This window comes from Salmo salar, chromosome ssa18 (genome assembly GCF_905237065.1).
Source record: "Salmo salar chromosome ssa18, Ssal_v3.1, whole genome shotgun sequence".
In the NCBI taxonomy this organism is placed as follows: Eukaryota; Metazoa; Chordata; class Actinopteri; order Salmoniformes; family Salmonidae; genus Salmo; species Salmo salar.
The window spans coordinates 61,462,330-61,469,821 of NC_059459.1; the positions used below are offsets into that span (position 1 = coordinate 61,462,330).

The 7,492-nt window shown below is 41.8% G+C and overlaps 1 non-coding gene across 1 annotated transcript; it reads right to left on the reverse strand.

Moving 5' to 3' along the window:
* Positions 1–670: 670 nt before the first annotated feature.
* Positions 671–744, reverse strand: trnas-uga (transfer RNA serine (anticodon UGA)). The gene has a single exon. It is a non-coding gene; the product is annotated as a tRNA-Ser (tRNA).
* Between the last annotated feature and the right edge of the window lie 6,748 nt (positions 745–7,492).

Consider the following 7,492-nt stretch of genomic DNA (forward strand, 5'->3'; position numbering starts at 1 on the left):
CGATTCTTGCAGTTTTGAATTTCCCGCCATGGTCTCTTGACAATAAATCCCAATACCGGGATTAGAGCGGAAGGGGTCCCCAACAGGTTAACCAGTCAGTCAGCACAGACATTACGTCGGTGTCATGGAACGCCCCCTTTTCCCAGAGTGCATAAAACCCACTTCTGACTAAATTAACATTTGTCCAGAAAACAGAAGGACGGGAGTCCCCACGTTGAAATGGCTACCACTCTATAGGCCAATGAGACCGGCAGCGTGAGCTGAAATGTACAGAATGGCTAGAAACTCTGAAACATTCAACAGAGAAGAAAATCTCTACAAGACCGAGCAGTTAGAATGGTTAGACTCTCTAGACCAGCTATGTGCAGCGCCAGCTGAATATGTTACAAATGGTGAAGAAATCTACAAAACTAAAGACTACACATTCACAGTCTGCAGCTATATATGTAAAATAGTCCAGGAAACTCGACCGAAGACAAAGAACAATTCCTTCTCACCACTCTATTCTAAGGAACAGAGCCACTGAACAAGCTACGACTACAAAGGACATAGTGACCTCTGGTGGACAACCATTTTTTTACATTTCATTTTAGTCATTTAGCAGACACTCTTATCCAGAGCGACTTACAGTAGTGAATGCATACATTTCATACATTTTTTTCTCCGTACTGGTCCCCCGTGGGAATCGCACCCACAACCCTGGCGTTTCAAACACCATGCTCTACCAACTGAGCCACACGGGACAACCAGAGACTCACACAACCAGAGACGACACCATTCTGTATACTTCTGGCCCTTCTTTGGACACTGTGTTAACAACCCTCCAGACGAGTTTCAATGCCATACAACTCTCCTTCCGTGGCCTCCAACTGCTCTTAAATACAAATAAAACTAAATGCATGCTCTTCAACCGATCGCTGCCCGCACCTGCCCACCCGTCCAGCATCACTACTCTGGACGGTTCTGACTTAGAATATGTGGTCAACTACAAATACCTAGGTGTCTGGTTAGACTGTAAACTCTCCTTCCAGACTCACATCAAACATCTCCAATCCAAAGTTAAATCTAGAATTGGCCTCCTATTTCACAACAAAACATCCTTCACTCATGCTGCCAAACATACCCTCGTAAAACTGACCATCCTACCGATCTTCGACTTCGGCGATGCCATTTACACAATAGTCTCCAATACCCTACTCAATAAACTGGATGCAGTTTATCACAGTGCCATCCGTTTTGTCACCAACGCCCCATATACTACCCACCACTTCGACCTGTACGCTCTCGTTGGCTGGCCCTCGCTTCATACTCGTCGCCAAACCCACTGGCTCCAGGTCATCTACAAGACCCTGCTAGGTAAAGTCCCCCCTTATCTCAGCTCACTGGTCACCATAGCAGCACCCACCTGTAGCACGCGCTCCAGCAGGTATATCTCTCTGGTCACCCCCAAAGCCAATTCCTCCTTTGGCCGTCTCTCCTTCCAGTTCTCTGCTGTCAATGACTGGAACGAACTACAAAAATCTCTGAAACTGGAAACACTAGCTTTAAGCACCAGCTGTCAGAGCAGCTCACAGATCACTGCACCTGTACATAGCCCATCTATAATTTAGCCCAAACAACTACCCCTTCCCCTACTGTATTTATTTATTTATTTTGGTCCTTTGCACCCCATTATTTCTATTTCTACTTTGCACTTTCTTCCACTACAAATCTACCATTCCAGTGTTTTACTTGCTATATTGTATTTACTTTGCCACCATGGCCTTTTTTGCCTTTACCTCCCTTATCTCACCTCATTTGCTCACATTGTATATAGACTTATGTTTCTACTGTATTATTGACTGTATGTTTGTTTTACTCCATGTGTAACTCTGTGTTGTTGTGTGTCGAACTGCTTTGCTTTATCTTGGCCAGGTCACAATTGTAAATGAGAACTTCTCAACTTGCCTGCCTGGTTAAATAAAGGTGAAATTAAATAAATAAATAAAGAGACTTAGTCGACTGACTCTACAGAAAATGGACCGGCGATTTGAACAGAGACAATAAAGGCATACACTCGTAAATATGTACATTGCAATTATTTTCGAATGAGTGGACGTTCATGTGCAAAGTATTAGCATTTCCATGAGTATAGTTATCAGCTGAATGTACGATAGTGAGGTCCTTTCTCTTTTCTCCCGCTCTTTCTTACATGCCCCTCCATTTTCATTTTGTGTAACAAGCTGTCATATCGGTTTAGTCTGCTAGGGACCTTTCATTGCATTATGTAGTAATCAATCTGTAAGCTATTCTGCTTGTTTATGTATTTCTGTGTGATTAAGTTAGTTAGTAAATAAATAATTAAACGAATTTGTATATCACTGATTCCTCATTTATGCTAGGGTTCGTGCAGATATCCAAGGATTTTCAGACATTCAGAATGAGACTGATAGAAGACAACAATTAATTAATGGCTGATTGACTGAAATGTAAGATCTTTATATCATTAAGAGTTAATTCGGGAAAACAGTTAAATAATATTTTTCCATGGTGCCCCAAGAACGCTAATGAGTTAATTGTTACAGGATTAATTTAATCATCGTAATAATTAAACAGTTAATCGATTTGATAAACAATCGTCATCACAGTAATGATAGTAAAGACACGACACCCTTAAGCAAAAATAGTTACAAAAAAACAAATTTTTGCAAATGTATTACAAATACAAAACAGTAATACCTTTATTTACATAAGTATTCAGACCCTTTGCTATGACACTTGAAATTGAGCTCAGGTGCATCCTTTTTCCATTGATCATCCTTGAGATGTTTCTACAGCTTGATTGGTGTCCACTCAATTCAATTGATTGGACATGTTTTGGAAAGGCACACACCTGTCTATATAAGGTCCTACAGTTGACAGTGCATGTCAGAGCAAATACCAAGGCATGATGTCAAAAGAATTGTCTGTAGAGCTCCAAGACAGGATTGTGTCGAGGCACAGATCTGGGGAAGGGTACCAAAACATACTGCAGCATTGAAGGTCCCCAAGAACACAGTGGCCTCCATCATTCTTAAATGGAAGACGTTTTGAACCACCAAGACTCTTACTAGAGCCAAACTAAGCAATCGGGGGATAAGGGTCTTTGTCAGGGAGGTGACCAAGAACCCGATGGTCACGCTGACAGCTCCAGAGTTCCTCTGTGGAGATGGTTGTCCATCTGGAAGGCTCTCCCATCTCTGCAGCACTCCACCAATCAGACGGAAGCCACTCCTCAGTAAAAGGCATGACAGCCCGCTTGGGGTTTGCCAAAAGGCAGCTAAAGGACTCAGACAATGAGAAACAAGATTCTCTGGTCTGATGAAATCAAGATTGAACTCTTTGGCCTGAATGCCATGCGTCACATCTGGAGGAATCCTGGCACCATCCCTACGGTGAAGCATAGTGGTGGAACCTCATGCTGTGTGGATGTTTGTCAGTGGCAGGGACTGGGAGACTAGTCAGGATCGAGGGGAAAGATGAACGGAGCAAAGTACAGAGAGATCCTTGATGAAAACCTGTTTCAGAGCGCTCAGAACCTCAGATTGGGGGCAAGGTTCACCTTCCAACAGGACAATGACCCTGGACGTGAACCCAAATGTAACATCTCTGGAAAGACCTGGAAATGGCTGTGCAGCGACGCTCCCCATCCAACCTCAGAGCTTGATAGGATCTGCAGAGAACAATGGGAGAAACTCCCCAAATACAGGTGTTCCAAGCTTGTAGCATCATACCCAAGAAGACTCAATGCTGAAATCGCTGCCAAAGGTGCTTCAACAAAGTAATGAGCAAAAGGTCTGAAATACTTATGCAAATGTAATATTTCCGTTTTGTATTTTTGTATTTGCAAAAATCCAAACCCCCCTGTTTTTGCTTTGTCATTATGGGGTATTGTGTGTAGCATGATAAGGGGAAAAAAACTATTTAAATCCATTTTAGAATAAAGCTGTAATGTAACAAAGTGTAAAAAGTCAAAGGGTCTGAATACTTTCCGAATAGACTGTATATTTGCATGTCTTAAAGCATAACTGTATGAAAAGTAACGAATGCATCCATTCCATAGTGTTCGTTTGATAATCCACTCAGTTTTTGATGATTTCAGGATATTTGAATTAAGTATTACTATTTCCATTATTTTCACCAGATTGACATTTAACCCCTTGAAAATGGCATTCAAAATAGCAGTGAGGATAGAACACAAAACAATTACACAATATAACAAAAGCAGGGTCCAATGCCGGTGGTGGGAAAGCACTACAACTAACTTTAACATTTCATCAAATTAATATTTCTCTTCGCATGGTCCCGTGTGGCTCAGTTGGTAGAGCATGGTGTTTGCAATGCCAGGGTTGTGGGTTCGATTCCCACGGGGGACCAGTACGGGAAAAAAATGTATGCATTCACTACTGTAAGTCGCTCTGGATAAGAGCGTCTGCTAAATAACTCAAATGTAAAACCAAGGCTTCCAAAGGCCTTCTGCCAAAGCTTCCTTCTCACCTGCACCTTTTTCCTGGGCAGCTGCGCATCAAACAGAAGAAACAAAGGTTATAAACAGAGTCAATAACATTGGGAGCAAATCACAGTGCGAGGCAATCAAATTGTTCAATGAAGCAATCATTTCAGGAACACATTTTAGGGAGCACATGGGCAAAAACAGTCATTATTGGCATTTCTCACACCTGTAACAATCATTAGTTACTGTTTTTTCATGATTTCTTCAAATCCTTAAGTGTCTCCTGACTCACCCGTGCCTCAATCTAAGTAGCATATAAAAAGAATACCAGCAAAATCTGTCCGTTTTAGCTAGAGAGCTGCTTCTCAATCTACCGCTTCCACCTATGTCGGCCTTCCGCATCTGCGGTTGAACATGTCCGAGCTACAGTGGTGTTTGTCAGACCATGAGACATCCCGCAAATCGATCTCAAGAAAACATCTGTAGCGTACCAACTACACTACATGACCAAAAGTATGTGGACACCTGCTTGTTGAACATCTCATCCCAAAATCATGGGCATTGATTATGGAGGCGTTCCCCTTTTGCTGCTATAAAAAGCCTCCACTCTTCTGGGAAGGCTTTCCACTAGATGTTGGAACACAAGACTTTCTTCAAGAGCATTAGTGATGTTGTGCACTGATGTTGGGCAATTAGGCCTGGCTCGCAGTCGGCGTTCCAATTCATCCCAAAGGTGTTCGATAGGGTTGAGGTCAGGGCTCTGTGCAGGCCAACCAAGTTCTTTCACACCGATCTCGACAAACCATTTCTGTATGTACCTCGCTTTGTGCACGGGGGCATTGTCATGCTGAAACAGGAAAGGGCCTTCCCCAAACTGTTGCCACAAAGTTAGAAGCACAGAATTGTGTAGAATTTCATTGTATGCTGTAGTATTAATATTTCCCTTCACTGGAACTAAGGGGCTCAGCCCCAGACCATTATTCCTTCTCCACCCTACTGTACAGTTGACACTATGCATTCTGTTCTGTGAGCTTGTGTGGCCTACCACTTCGCGGCTGAGCCGTTGTTGCTCCTAGATGCTTCCACTTCACAATAACAGCACTTTAACTTGACCGGGGAAGCTCTAGCAGGGCAGACATTTTATGAACTGAAAGGTGGCATCCTATGACGGCGGTGCCACGTTGAAAGTCACTCGGCTCTTCAGCAAGGCCATGCTATTATGGCATATTGGATGACTCTCATTCATATTCCATTCACCAAGTTCAATGTAACAGTGATAGGTGTAGGCTACAACATGATACTTGAATTTTCCCTATACCCATCATGAGGTTGCTACAACCTAGCCTTTGAATGAAAGTTTACGCCTTGCATACTCTTACCGGCATCTATCTGATATACGGTGTAATCATTAGTCCAACAGTTGCAAACGAGTTTCTATTGGACAAATTCAGGGATGTTTATCCACGTTTGTTCCGTTTGCTTCCATTTAAGAAACGTTTTTCTACAGAATTAGCGGAATGAATACACCCCTGATCTCGCTTATACAGAGTTCTCTCTCATAACAGTCATGTTGTATTCGTTCTCTTCCCTTCGCTTGTGAACTTCAATGCACAACAAATCAGCTGTATGTGACCAGGCGTAAAAACCTTTCCAAGCCAAACCTCTACAAACAGTCGACATAGTTGTCACCATATTAGCTAAAGTAACGTCATAGCCAGCATAGCTAATATAACCAATACATTAGCAAACCCGCTACAGTCAGTCATGCAGTAACATTAGTCAGTAAGCAGTTAGATAAGTAAGTGAAACTGAAAGTGAAAAAGAAAATGACAATCTCTCTCGCGCTTTCTCTCTTGCTTCTCCTTCATTTTGGAAGAAATGAATTTGTTCAAAACTGTTCAACTATTGTCTTTCTCTCTAATTTGAGTCAAGTACTCATGACTTTTTATGCAGTGCTATCTAGCTGTAGCTCATGCTTTCAGTACTATATTATTTTGCTGATCCTTTGATTGGGTGGACAACATGTCAGTTCATGCTGCAAGAGCTCTGATAGGCTGGAGGACATCCTCCGGAAGTTGTCATAATTACTGTGTAAGTCTATGGAAGGGGCGAGAACCATGAGCCTCTTAGGTTTTGTACGTCAGTCAATGTACCTAGAGGAGGATGGAAGTTATCTGTCCTCCGGCTACATGATGGTGCTACCCCACAGAGTGCTGTTGAGGCTACTGTAGATCTTCTTTGCAAAATAGTGTTTTAATCAGTTATTTGGTGACGTGATTATAATTAGTCTAGTTATCTAAAAAGCATAACTTAAAACAAATATTTTACAATTTCAATTTTTATGAAATTCACTGAAGAGGATGGTCCTCCACTTCCTCTTCTGAGGAGCCTCCACTGGTAGTAACAATCATGGTCGTCTACGACTTAGGAATTATATAATATGTACATTCAATGAGACTAAACTTGAATTAATAACTTTTTTCAAATGTGAACTTGCAAAATTGCATCAACATTGCTGAAGACCAAAAGTCGTTGTCTAAGGACTGACGCCGGAAATGAGAAGCAGGTACGGGGAGTTGAACATTTTAATGTAGAACAGACATGGAACAGGACAAGAACAGCGTCAGAACCAGGTAACAAACGACACAAACTCAGCAAAAAAGGAAACGTCCTCTCACTGTCAACTGCATTTATTTTCAGCAAACTTAACATGTGTAAATATTTGTATGAACATAGCAAGATTCAACAACTGAGACATAAACTGAACAAGTTCCACAGACATGTGACTAACAGAAAATGAATAATGTGTCCCTGATCAAAGAGGGGGTCAAAATCAAAAGTAACAGTCAGTATCGGGTGTGGCCACCAGCTGCATTAAGTACTGAAGTGCATCTCCTCCTCAGTAAATGGAAAATCCAATTTATCCTCAATGCTTTTCAATGAGGAGAATTTGGAATTGGAATTTAGTTTAGTATCTTATTTGACTGGAATTGGTGTGTCAATCTAAGTAACATAATGAAA